Consider the following 14,125-nt stretch of genomic DNA (forward strand, 5'->3'; position numbering starts at 1 on the left):
TGCTGGGTCTTCCAGTCCTAACAATTTCCCACTTTGTTAGTGCTGCCACCTACTAAGCGGGATCAGATCCAGTTTCCCTACTTGGTATGCTCCAGATGTTTGGTTACCACACTCATCAGCATGGCTGTTGCTCAACTGGAATATTCGTTCGGCACCATTCTTAGCAGTATGAGGAATCTAAAACATTCCATTTGAGTTTTAAAACTAACTTGTTACTCAGAAGCAGAGGGGAGGTGGGAGGTAATCAACTAAGGGAAGCTGTCAACATTCGGAAGGGATGGTATTGTTTGCCTCGAAAAAGACAGTGATTGGGTGTCTTTGGAAAAGGCTGTTCCTGTGTTAGACAACTTCGACCCAGTGTGCGGCCTTTCCTTTCTGAGATTCTCTTGCCCCTGACTTTGTTTTTGTTTGTTTTGCATTTTCTATTTTTTCTATAAAACTTGTTAAGATAAATATATATTTTAATGATCTTTTAAAATCGGAGTTTAGGTTGGTCTGAGGTGGAATTTAAGCAGGTCATTGACTCCTGGTCCTCCTAAATCTCCTGGTGGCATTTCATACTACTGGCCACACCTATAAAAGTTTCAGGCCACCCAGAAGGGTTGAGATTCTATTTTATCACTGAATATAGTAGTTGTTTATAGCATGTGTGTGATGGAACACTTTTCTTTCTCCACCTCTGTTTAACATTTGCTGGGAGAGTGTCAGCTAGTAATTTGAATTGAGATTTAGCAATACATCAATGATATTCTAGCTGCTGATGTAATGGAAATCCAGAACTGGTGTCTGAAGGCTGTGAGAATTTGAAAGGGAAAAAAAATATTTAAAATTGAATTCGAACTAGAAAGAATTAACAGAATGACAGAGTTGGAAGGGATCTTGGGGATCTTCTAGTCCAGCCCCCTGCTCAAGCAGGAAAGCCTATACCAATAATGGCGAACCTTTTAGAGACTGAGTGTCCAAAATCCAGCCCTGCCTCACCCTGCCTGCCCCAGGCCACTCACTGCCTCCATGGCTCACCACAGATCATTCAGGCAGCCCAGCAGCACCATATGAGCCATGGCCTCTGCCTGCACCCCACAGCATCAACTGCATGCAATGGAGCGCAAGGGCGGAGTCTTGTCCCTGCTGCCCGGCTGACATGTTCTTGGCTGCTCTGCTCCGTGCGGGCCACGCTCAGGGCCAACTCTCATCCGGGGGGGGGCTGCTGGTGAGGAGAGAACCGTGGGGGAAGTGGGGCTGGGGCAACAGCGCATGGGCCCACCTCCTGCACATGTGCCATAGGTTTGCCACCATTGCCGTATACCATTTCAGACAAATGGTTGTCCAATCTCTTATTAAAAATCTCCAGGGTTGAAGCACCCACTGTCTGTCTCTTTCGACTCCAGCAGTAACTCTGGATGAGATAGCATTACTTGGGAGTAGCAGGTGTGTAACTTGAAGGTTGTTACAGACTTAAACAGCTACTGCTGAATAAGATGAAGACTGTTTATTTAGAGAGAAACCTTTGCTCAGCTTTGGCTTTCCTGGAGAATGAGGTCCTGCTTGACAACATCAAGTTATGGTCCTGTAAACTCCCAGTTAGATTACTGAAATATGGCATACATGGAGTTACTTTTGAAATCAACCAAAACATGCAATTAGTAATTTGCACTTTTTGCAGTTAATAGTCCCTGTTCACACATAATACTACTGCTGAGGCTTCTACATTAGGCTACCAGTAGTGCTGTTTTTTTTTTAAACTTCAAATTACACATTGCTTGGCACCAGCCCAAATACAGGATTTCAAATAAATCCTGCTTGTACAAGTAGATGGATCTTGAATGTGGTTGTTTTTCTAATTGTAATTTAAGATTCGGGTTGACTATTTTTAGGATTAGCAACTATCCCTTTCACATTTCTGTTATTTTAACTTTATTTAATTTATTGTACACTACCATTAATTTATGTGGATACTGATTTATGATATATACATAAAATAATTGCAAATAAATATACATAAATCCTTTTTTTGAGTCTCCAATGTGTTTCTGTTGCCTTTGGTTGTTGACCCTCTGGGTCACATTTTTAGAGGGAGGGATTAGGAAAAGTCATCTCCTCCCTCTGCCCCCCTCCTATAGTGGCTCCTTCTTTCAGATGGGAAATGTATTCCATTAATAGAGAGTAATCACTGATTTGTGGATTCATAACCTTTATAACATTTAGTTGGTGGATCAAAATCCCTACTGTTTGGGGATCTAGTATTAATTGACTAACTATTTAAACTGTTAGATCCAGATTTGAGTTCTGTGGAATTCTACTTGCATTCTTAGAAGCTGGTGAGTGGAAATATTTGCCAATTTCTCATTCCATCTGTACTCCTCTATGCTTGATTAGACACTGAAAATGAAGCTTAAATACTTTGGCCACCTTATGAGAAGAGGGGACTCAGTGGAAAAGACCCTGATGTTGGGAAAGATTGAAAGCAAAAGAGAAGGGAATGGCAGAAAATGTGAGGGTTAGAGAGTGTCATATACACAATGAACGTGAATTTGGGCAAACTCTGGGAGACAATAGAGGACAGGATCATGAAGAGTCAGATCGGATGTATCTTAGCAACTAAACAACATGCTTCCCAAAAAGTAGCTCCAGAAGGCTACAGGATCTTCTAGAAAATTATAAGGCAGATGCCTTATGTAATTGGTTAATGAGATTTAGAAAATGTATCACCTGCATAGGATTCCAAGGGTTTTTTTTCTACAAGTGGAAGGAGTTATGAATATAAATCTAAATTTCAGCCATTGTGGCCAAACAATGAATGGTAGATATTAAGACAGGGTCCCCAATCCCCAGGCTGCAGCCCACTAGTGAACTGGACCGTGCAAGCAGTGGGCGAGCACATATGTGCAGTTCCTTTGGCATGAGTGGCAGGCGCTTGACCTTGTGCGCAAAGCTCCATTGGTGCAAGCGGCACACATGCGCACATGCTGCATACACAAATGGAGCTATGTGCATTTGCACATATGCCTGCCATTCATACAGAATCATTCCCTCTCCCCCACACACTGGGCCGTCAAGCCGGGGACTGCTGTATTGAGCCATATGTGAAAAGAATATCTTTGCTCAGGTTTTGATGATATGCCAATTTGTTCAAATATAATAAAACCAGCTTAATACATGATTAAACATTTTTGAATAATTTATAATCCATAGCTAAACATTCTTCAGCATTTCAGTCTTCCACTAGTTGAGTAGTCTTCAAATTATGTATCTGTGTGCTACTGATGGACCCTGAAGACTAAGCTATCATTAATTATTCCAGTACATCTTGTTTTGTTCTTTTTGTCCAGAATGCCTTAATTGTAGATTAAGCAACTCTTAATTATTTTCTGCTAAGGATTATTCACAGTTCTGCAGGCTATGAGGACAACAGTTCCTTTGTCCAGTATTTACATAACTTTGAACTATCTTTTCAGTGGAGTCCTTTTCAGTTCCTCTCTTTTAACAATCAGTCAAGCGTTGGAAAAAGGAAGCTGCAGTAATGGGTGATTAGTGACAGGTGGAAGTGTACACAAGAGCTAAAAATAAAATAACTAACCTCTTTTCTCTGACTCTTGCTTATGCGTTGGAAGCAAGAAAATACTTTTTCTTTTATCATATTTCACTATTTGTGACAAATAGCAAAGTTTCCAATGCTTTGTATTTCACTGGCTGTATTTTGCATAACATAATTTGGCCCAATTAGCCACTCCTCCAATTAAAAGACTCACATGCACAATCTCTGGCAGCCCAATCAGCTGGGCAATTCCTGAGCCCTCCCAGGCATCAAAACCAATCTTCAATGTTGCCATTTCCCTGGGTTTCCATTCCTTTTGGCAGAATGTTTTGCTGAAATAGAAAATCTATGGTAACTTCATTGTGGGTCAGTACTACTGTGGATGGAGTGACTGGGTTTATCAATTCCTTTCGGCCTTTTTTTCCATGCTGCATGTTACCACAGGAGTGTAAAATAAATAAATAAATAAAACCAGGCGTTGTGTTCTTAATGAAGGCCCATTTTGTAGTGCCTGAAACATTTTGTCTTTATTCTTAAAGAGAGTTTGGGCGACCAGTTATCTGAGAAATCAAATATTTTCATAATGTAAATTATATGGAAGCAGTTGTTTTAGTTCCAAGCAACCCTGAAGCTAGAAATAACTCCTCTGGGTTCATTGTCTATATCAGTTAACTAGATGAGATGAGGTAAGACAAGACAAGATGATTGGCATGTAAATTTAATGCAATATTTGTGTGTTTTAGCAGAGAACCTATGAGCTGTATTGTGGAGCACTTGGCTCAAGACCTGAGTGCATCATCCTCTAAAATAGTGTACATCCTCTAAAATAGTTGTCATTTTTCAATCTTGCTTTTTATGCAATCTCCACATTGACAGGCCACATCAGCTAGAAGATTTAATATGATATGCCAATAACAGCGTATGCTATAGAAATGCCTGAGTGAAATCTATGTAAGCCTGGCACAGACCGAGATAATTAAATTAACATAATAATCTTGAAGAAGATCCCCATGCTGCACTAACCACATGGGATTCTTGAGAAAACATACAATTTTTTCCAGTACCTGGTCTCCTGTTGAGCCTTACTCTAAGGAAGGTTGATTTCATATTGCCTAAATTGCCTGTTTCTAAATATTTCCCTCAAGGCTATCTCCATTGCTCTCTGCCCACAGGTGCAAAATAGAAATAGAAAAAATAGACTATGGTTTGAAATGTTTTTATTCTTGCATTTCATTTTTGATGGTCTAAGCCAGTGTTTCCCAAACTTGACAATTTTAAGGCATGAGGACTTCAACTCCCAGAATTCCACAGCCAGCAACGCTGGCTGTGGAATTCTGGGAGTTGAAGTCCACATGCCTTAAAATTGTCAAGTTTGGGAAACACTGGACTCTAAGCTAAAATTATGATCTCTCTCTCTCACACACACATACACAAATATATTTATTGCTTTTGCTTTTGTTGTTTGTAGGCATTAATCCTTTGTTCGATACACAGAACTTCAAAATGGCTATAAAATCAATATAATTAACAGTAAATAGAGAACAGAGAACAGAGAAAAAGGATCATGGTGGTTAGCTGTAAATAACATATTGTGCACTACATGCCTCATTTTACCAGATAAACCATATGTAGTATTTAAGTCAGGAACTGACATATCAGCTGACATACCAAAATGTGTAATAAAATGTGCTGCAGGTCATAGTTTCTGAATCCTAAAGAAAAGTAGCAATATATTGCCACCTTCTGGACAATAGTGAAGTCATTATATAACAACTCTAGCTAGGAATTGAAATTACCTGAAAATAAATCCATGTGGACATTTTATTTTTTATTTAATTGTTTATTAATTTTTATGCTATCAATCTCCCTTACAAGGGGACTCTGGGTGGCTTACAGTTATAAATTTGTTTCAAAATAAATATTCTGAAGACCCAATGGAAGAAAATGCCACTGTATTCAATAATATTGATGACTGACTATTGATTTGTTGAAGCAGAGCTCTTGTTATTAGTTCCATCTCAACTCCCAATATTTTGTTTCATTTGATTCAGGGTGATAATTCTATCATATAAACATTTTGCCTTTTAAACAAAATTCAGTTACCATACCTGAAAGATGTGTTGTTTAAGTGAAGGGACTTGGAGTGCTTTCACTTTACAGGATTTCACTTTCACTGTATCTGATGGGCGTAAACCAGGGGTCTTCAAACTTGGCCCTTTTATGACTTGTGGACTTCAACTCCCAGAATTCCTCAGCCAGGCATGCTGGCTGAGGAATTCTAGAGTTGACGTCCACAAGTCATAAAAGGGCCAAGTTTGAAGACCCCTGGCATAAACCATGTAAGATAGGTAGTCCCTCATAGCCAGGCACTGTGACTGAAGAGTCTTCTGGTTTTGGTTTTGTTGTAATAACAAATACCTTGAAATACATAAAGAAATGCACTGACAACTAATGTAGCTCACAGAACAGAGGTGTAATATGATCCAGCTCATCACTGCTCTCATCACTGAATTCTGGATCAATTGAAATCTCCAAGTGATCCTCAAAGGTAGCTTGATGTAGAATGTGTTACAGTAGTTGTGCTGTAAGGTGACAAGACATGAGTGTCTAGAGCAGGGGTAGGCAACTTTGGCTCTTTTATGACTTGTGGACTTCAACTCCCAGAATTCCTGAGCCAGGTTCAGGTTCAGCAGCCATCTGTTCTTCAAATAGGAGCTATGACTCCAAGAGAATCCCAAGTTGTGCACCCCACTCTTACTAGGGATGTAACTCCATAAGTAAAGATAGAAGATTGGGACAAAAACATCAAGAGCTTCACTTGGCCAGCTTGGGATTAATTGTTGTGATTCCTTGCAGCTGAGTTTGAGGACTCAGGTGAGAAGGAGGGGCCTGAAGTGACATTAGAGTCAGAGGATGGCTCTGAGGAGCTCCAAGACTCACAGTCTGAGGAGGAGCCTGGGCCCTCTAATCGCACTCAGGCTGAGACAAAGCTGTGCTGGGAGTCTGAGTTGGACAGTGATGAAGCACAGCTGGGAAATATCCAGGATGCACGACAGCACTGGCAAGAAAAGAGAGCAGGACAGAGGAATGCAATGGGGCAGCTCCAAAGGCAAAGGAGCAGGCATTAGGAAAGCCACGCCTTGGCTGCATAATAAAAGGGAAGGTGTGAGGTTCTGGTTGCCAAAGGCAACCGTTGGTATTGAGGATTGAGTTTCTGTGAACTGTGTTTGTTTGCCTTGGACATTGACTCAGGTCTGTGAATAATAAAAGGGGTTTGGGTTTTTCCTGTGGTTCCTGCCTGCTTGATTGGAAGAGGGGTTTCTCCTTGTGAGCATAACAAGGACTCACGTGGATACTGATGCCAAATCCCAAACTGGCCTATGCCTTCACACAGTGATTTCCTTTAGATGTTAAATAGAAGGGGAGAAAATGTGGAGGCCTGTGTTACCCCACAAAGGAGAGAGTTCTTCATCCCACCAACACTGTGTGGAATTGACCATGAAAGAAGGAAATGCACCTCTATAAAATGATGAGTCCAATTCCCATATTCACCAAAAATATTTGCTAGGACTTCCAACGAAGTGGCAGTGCATATACACACCATACCAGTGAAGCTGGAGGCAATCTTTAAAGCAGCCATAGAAGATTTAAGACAGAGAGCTCTATAAAGCACCATCTTTGAATGCTTTGCACTGCTTTGGGAGCCATGTAGCATAACCTCCAATCTCTCCACCTTACCCCTCTCATTTATCCATAACAGCTACTGTATATTTAATTATTTAGGCAGCTAATCTCCATCTGTAATTGTGAAATTTCGTAGAATTGGAATTCAGAAAGTAGAGAGACTAGTCCAGTTCTGTCTGCCTATACGTAAAATAAATACAGCAATTGTTCAAAACACTGGTGGCAGATGGTAACACAAATAGCTTTGCAGTGCTGAGTGAGTTAAGCATCTGTTAGAGAACAGGAATATATATATTTTTTGTAGTCAAAGATTTAAATAATAGAATTTCAATACCGTGTTTCTCCAAAAATAAGACCGGGTTTTATATTATTTTTTCCTCCAAAAGATGCCTTAGGGATTATTTTCCGGTTAGGGTTTATATTCGGGGAAATACGAAGCTAAATGTGTCCGTCTGGCTGGCAATCTTAACTGGGGCTTATTTTGGGAGTGGGGCTTATATTACGAGTGTCCTGAAAAATCATGCTAGGATTTATTTTCCGGGTGGTTCTTATTTTGGGGGAAACATGGTACTCTCTAAACTGTAGTTCAGTGGTTTCAGACTACAGCAAGTGTTTGTCAGCCTTGGCAATTTTAAGATGCGTGGATTTCAACTCCCAGTTTTCCCCAGCCAGCCAAGGATGAGAAACCCTGGGTTACAGAATGACTTCAAAATAAAGTCAGCAATTTCATCCTTGCTGTCCAAAGATCACACAATCGGCTGCTAGGTGAGTCAGTGAAATGAACGCCAAGAATCCCAGCAACCTGTGGCTTCCTGGGTTGTGCCCAGTGGTGGGATTCAGCTGGTTTGCACCAGTTCAGCAGAACCGGTAGCTAATTTTTTGTTGCCCAGGCCCAGAATGGGCTTCTGGAAGCGGCATCCACACAGAGAACTGGTTGTTCACATATTTGAATCCCACCACTGGTTGTGCCTTAACATCGGACAGCTTTCTTTGACTGCATCAAGGCACATTCACTTTAGTTCGAAACAATAATAAAAAGAAGAATTAATCATTCTTTAAAATTTTTTACTCTTTTCTTCTATCTAATAACCAAGGAAACGTACCCCAGAAACTCCAGTACCTACAAAAATCACAAAACAATATAATCCGTTAAAACCAATACTCACATTAATAAATGCAACAGTAAAATAATAAACAAGCAAACACAAACAAACTTATCATCATCCCCAGCAGTGAAATATAAAGCTGTACTTCAGAATAATGCTTTGTATCTGTGTAACTAGAAATTCAGGGTGCAACTATGGTTGTAAGCCAGGAGATGCCACTCTTGGTGCAACTTCCATTGTGCCTCCTCTCAACAGGGTTGCAAAGGGAAATACGATCATGACATTAGTTTCATACACACACATGCACATGATTTGTTTGCAGGTATGATGTCCCCACTTACCAATACCCATTTGATGCTGATCTCTCTAAATGATTCATTTCAATTGCCTCACTTGTTTTATCTAAAAAGATTGAACACTAATAATGTAATCAGCTGGAGCAGTTGGCAACTGTGAAAGAGACAATGCATGTAAAGGAAAATCCATATGATTATTAGTAAAGATGGTAGCAGTTTCCATAGATATATGCATGCTTCATGGAAGGGGCTAGCAAAGTGACTGAGAAGCTATTCTCTACACTTTGTATTTTTTATTAAAGGAAAGAGATAAAGTGAGACAGGCCACTTTTGATCTTTTCTAGGGTCTGCAGACCAGACCAGTCTTTCTCATATTATTATTATTATTATTATTATTATTATTATTATTATTATTATTATTATTATTATTATTATTATCATCATTGCACAGTCGGCCAGATGTTCAGACTGGATTTGGCATTTTGTCTACCTATCGAGTCCTTACCCAGGACCTGGGATAGGCAGATGTGGATGTTTGATGGTATTACAGGTATCGTCGCAGGATGGAAGCAGTTCCTAATAAGGCCGCCTTTTGCAATTGACTAATAGCGAATTTGTCAATGCCAATGGTGTTCAAGTGGTGCTCCAGTTGTTTTGGGATTGCACCCAAGGAGCCTATGACTATTGGTACTACCCTTGCTTGCTTTTGCCACAGTCTTTCTATTTCTATTTGTAGGTCTTTGTATTTTGTTATCTTCTCCAGTTCTTTCTCTTCTATTCTGCTGTCTCCAGGCACTGCCACGTCCACTATCCAGACTTTTTTGTCTTTCTTATCGACAATTGTTAAGTCTGGGGTGTTATGTTGCAGGTGCTTGTCTGTTTGAATTCTGAAGTCCCAGAGCAGTTTAATTTTATCATTTTCTATGACTTTCTCTATTTTATGATCCCACCAGTTTTTGCTTACAGGCAAATGATATTTTTTGCAGATCTTCCAATGCACCATTGTTGCTACTTTGTCATGCCGCTGCTTGTAATCAGTCTGTGCAATCTTCTTGCAACAGCTTACCAAGTGGTCCACTGTTTCTTCAGCTTCTTTGCATAGGCGGCACTTACTGTCTGTTGCTGTCTTCTCAATTTTGACTTTGTATGCATTTGTCCTTAAGGCTTGGTCTTGTGCAGCCAGAATTAGTCCCTCGGTCTCTTTCTTCAATTTTCCTGCTCTTAGCCATTGCCAGGTCTTTATTATTATCTGCTTTCCCAGCTATTTTTTTCATGTATTGGCCATGTAGTGCTTTGTCTTCCCATGCCTCTATTCTGTTCTTCATTTGGTCTTTCTTGTAGGCCAGTTTGGTCTCTCCAGTAGTCAGTAAGCCTTCCTGATATACTAATTTCAGTGCATCTTCATCATTGTTCTTCAGATATTCTTCCAAAGCCATTTTTTCTTCTTCAACCATCTGATGTACTTGTAGCATTCCACGCCCACCTATTTGCCTTGATAGATAAAGTCTATCAATGTCACTGCGTGGATGAAGGGCATGATTCATTGTCATTATTTTTCTGGTCTGCCTATCCATTGCTTTTAGTTCTGCTTGAGTCCAGTCCACTATTCCAGCTGTGTACCTAATGACTGGGATTGCCCAGGTGTTGATTGCCTTTATGGTATTTCCTCCATTGAGTTTGGATTTTAAGATCTTCTTCACTCTCTTGATGTATTCACCTCTAATCTTTTTCTTGACTTCAGTGTGCTTGATGTTGTCAGCTTGAAGGATACCCAAGTATTTGTAGTACTCTTCCTCATCCAGACTCTTAATGTTATTTTCGTGGGGCATCTTGATTCCTTCAGTTTTCACTATTTTTCCTTGTTTGATAGTAAGTGTGGCACATTTGTCCAAGCCAAACTCCATTACAATATCTTGGCTATATATACGGACAGTGTTGAGCAGCGATTCTATTTCAGATGATGTTTTTCCATACAGCTTCAGATCATCCATGTAAAGGAGGTGGGATAGTCTGGCAGATGTTTTTGATGTTTGATAGCCATGTCCTGAGTTATTCAGTATTGTTGACAGAGGAAACAGTGCAATAACAAATAGTAATGGTGATAATGAATCTCCTTGAAATATTCCTCTCTTGATATTAACCTCTCCCAGCTTCTCACCATTGATCTGCAACTGTGTCTTCCATTGTGCCATCGATTTTTGCACAAATTTTCTGATGTTTCTACTTACTCCTGTTATTTCTAGGCACTTGATTATCCAATCATGTGGCAGAGAGTCAAATGCCTTTTTGTAGTCAATCCATGCCACATTCAGGTTGGTCTTCCTTCTCTTGCAGTTTTCCAAGATCATTTTGTCTATTAGGAGTTGATCTTTTGTTCCTCTGCTATTGGGGCGGTTTCCTTTCTGCTCAGGTGGAAAGAGATTGTTTTCAACTAGATGCTGTTGTACTGCATCAGCTACCACACCAGTTAGTAATTTGAAAGTTGTTGGTAAGCAGGTAATTGGCCTGTAGTTACCTGGTGTTGCCCCTTTTGCTGGATTTTTCATTATTAGGTAGGTTTTCCCAGTTGTTAGCCACTTTTCAATTTCTCCTCCTTGTAGTATATTGTTGAACTGTTTGGCAATGAGTGGGTGTATAACAGTTAGATGTTTCAACCAAAACCCATGCAGTTCATCTTCACCTGGTGCTGACCAATTTTTGATTTTCTTTGCTCTTTTTTCTACCATTTTTGTTGTTATTACTAGTTCTTTCATTTCAACTTCTGTTTTATTTGCATCCACCTCTTTTAACCAAGCTGCATCCTTGTTGTATTTCTTTGGGTTATCCCATATCTGCTTCCAGAATTGCACTGTTTCTTCCTTGTCAGGTACTGACTGATTCCTTGCAGTTTCTCCATTGATGGATTGGTAGAAACGTTTCTGATTGGATTGAAATTGGAGGTTCTGCCTATAGTTTGCAATTCGAGCTTCATATCTACTGATTTTCCTGGCTATAGCTGTTATTTGTTGCTTTATTATTTCCAGTGCTTCCTTGATCTTCCTTGTTTCTAAGTGGTATTTCTTGATTAGGTATTCTTTGGTCTTCTTGTTCTTCAGCTTCTTTTCTTTCATCTGTTCTAGCTTGCTTGCATGTGATCTTAACTTGCTGATCTTATTTTCTAGTCTAACCTTCCATTTTTGTGGTGCACTGTTTGTTTGTTTTTCTTTTTGTTGATTTTGCATCCCAGGTATTCTGTTATAACTGCAGCTGTGCTGTACATTAGTTGGTTTGTTTCTTGCAGTGAATTGGTGCTTATACTTGCTATTGCAGTATTTGCATCTTTTAATGCTTGTGCTAGCTGTTTCTTTGGAACAAGCTTCAATGCAGGCAGCCTTATTCTGTTGTTTTTGTGCTGTTCTAGATGCTCAGTTATTCTTTGTTTCAATTCTTTTATTTCTTTAGTTAGAGGGTTTTGTTCTTCCTGAGGAAGAGGTGCCTGGTTTCCAAATGAGAACAGTTGTATATCTCTGCTGGATTCTTTCACTGCCAACTCCCCCTGGTTTGCCTCTACATTCTGAATTACTTCTTGTAAGGCTTTGATTTCTTTGCCCTGGGTAAACCTTTGCAGTTCGTCCAATTCTGTTTCTGTGAATACTTTATTTCGTGTTATAAATCGGCGTTGATCTGCTAGTCTCTGTTCTGTTATTTCTGATTCTGGATGTTGTTCTTTCCAGAACTGGTGCATTCGTTTTAGATATCCTCTCTTGTTGGACTTGATCTGTAGTAACAGATCATTATTTCTTTGTTTTCCATTACTGTGTATCTGCGACGGGTAAACACCTTTTCTTCCAGTAGTTCTGCAGCTGCTGGCCCTGGTTGCTCAGCCAACAGTCCTGAGTCCTGTAACCCATTTTTCACCAGATATCCAGGAACTCCAATATCTAGCGCGGACCTTGTTAACCCGGGCGACGTCCGAGCCGGTATGGCATTCTGCAATTTACGTCTCACCATATTTTTTATGGGAGAGACACTCTTTGTCTGACTCCTCTGATGAGACCTGTCCAGTATGGTTGAACCTCTGGCATAGCTCTCATCTTCCTCAGAGTACACAAGCCCCACAACCACGTCAAGGTGCCTCACTTATTATTATTATTATTATTATTATTATTATTATTATTATTATTATTATTATTATTATTGATCATCGCACAGTCAGCCAGATGTTCAGACTGGATTTGGCATTTTGTCTACCTATCGAGTCCTTACCCAGGACCTGGGATAGGCAGATGTGGATGTTTGATGGTATTACAGATATCGTCGCAGGATGGAAGCAGTTCCTAATAAGGCCGCCTTTTGCAATTGACTAATAGCGAATTTGTCAATGCCAATGGTGTTCAAGTGGTGCTCCAGTTGTTTTGGGATTGCACCTAAGGAGCCTATTACTATTGGTACTACCCTTGCTTGCTTTTGCCACAGTCTTTCTATTTCTATTTGTAGGTCTTTGTATTTTGTTATCTTCTCCAGTTCTTTCTCTTCTATTCTGCTATCTCCAGGCACTGCCACGTCCACTATCCAGACTTTTTTGTCTTTCTTATCGACAATTGTTAAGTCTGGGGTGTTATGTTGCAGGTGCTTGTCTGTTTGAATTCTGAAGTCCCAGAGCAGTTTAATTTTATCATTTTCTATGACTTTCTCTATTTTATGATCCCACCAGTTTTTGCTTACAGGCAAATGATATTTTTTGCAGATCTTCCAATGCACCATTGTTGCTACTTTGTCATGCCGCTGCTTGTAATCAGTTTGTGCAATCTTCTTGCAACAGCTTACCAAGTGGTCCACTGTTTCTTCAGCTTCTTTGCATAGGCGGCACTTACTGTCTGTTGCTGTCTTCTCAATTTTGACTTTGTATGCATTTGTCCTTAAGGCTTGGTCTTGTGCAACCAGAATTAGTCCCTCGGTCTCTTTCTTCAATTTTCCTGCTCTTAGCCATTGCCAGGTTTTATTATTATCTGCTTTCCCAGCTAATTTTTTCATGTATTGGCCATGTAGTGCTTTGTCTTCCCATGCCTCTATTCTGTTCTTCATTTGGTCTTTCTTGTAGGCCAGTTTGGTCTCTCCAGTAGTCAGTAAGCCTTCCTGATATACTAATTTCAGTGCATCTTCATCATTGTTCTTCAGATATTCTTCCAAAGCCATTTTTTCTTCTTCAACCATCTGATGTACTTGTAGCATTCCACGCCCACCTATTTGCCTTGGTAGATAAAGTCTGTCAATGTCACTGCGTGGATGAAGGGCATGAATCATTGTCATTATTTTTCTGGTCTGCCTATTCATTGCTTTTAGTTCTGCTTGAGTCCAATCCACTATTCCAGCTCTGTACCTAATGCCTGGGATTGCCCAGGTGTTGATTGCCTTTATGGTATTTCCTCCCTTGAGTTTGTACTTTAAGATCTTCTTCACTCTCTTGATGTATTCACCTCTAATCTTTTTCTTGACTTCAGTGTGCTTGATGTTGTCAGCTTGAA

The sequence above is a fragment of the Crotalus tigris genome, unplaced genomic scaffold (assembly GCF_016545835.1).
Source record: "Crotalus tigris isolate CLP2741 ecotype Arizona unplaced genomic scaffold, ASM1654583v1 scf7180000019007.31208882:3723066, whole genome shotgun sequence".
In the NCBI taxonomy this organism is placed as follows: domain Eukaryota; kingdom Metazoa; phylum Chordata; class Lepidosauria; order Squamata; family Viperidae; genus Crotalus; species Crotalus tigris.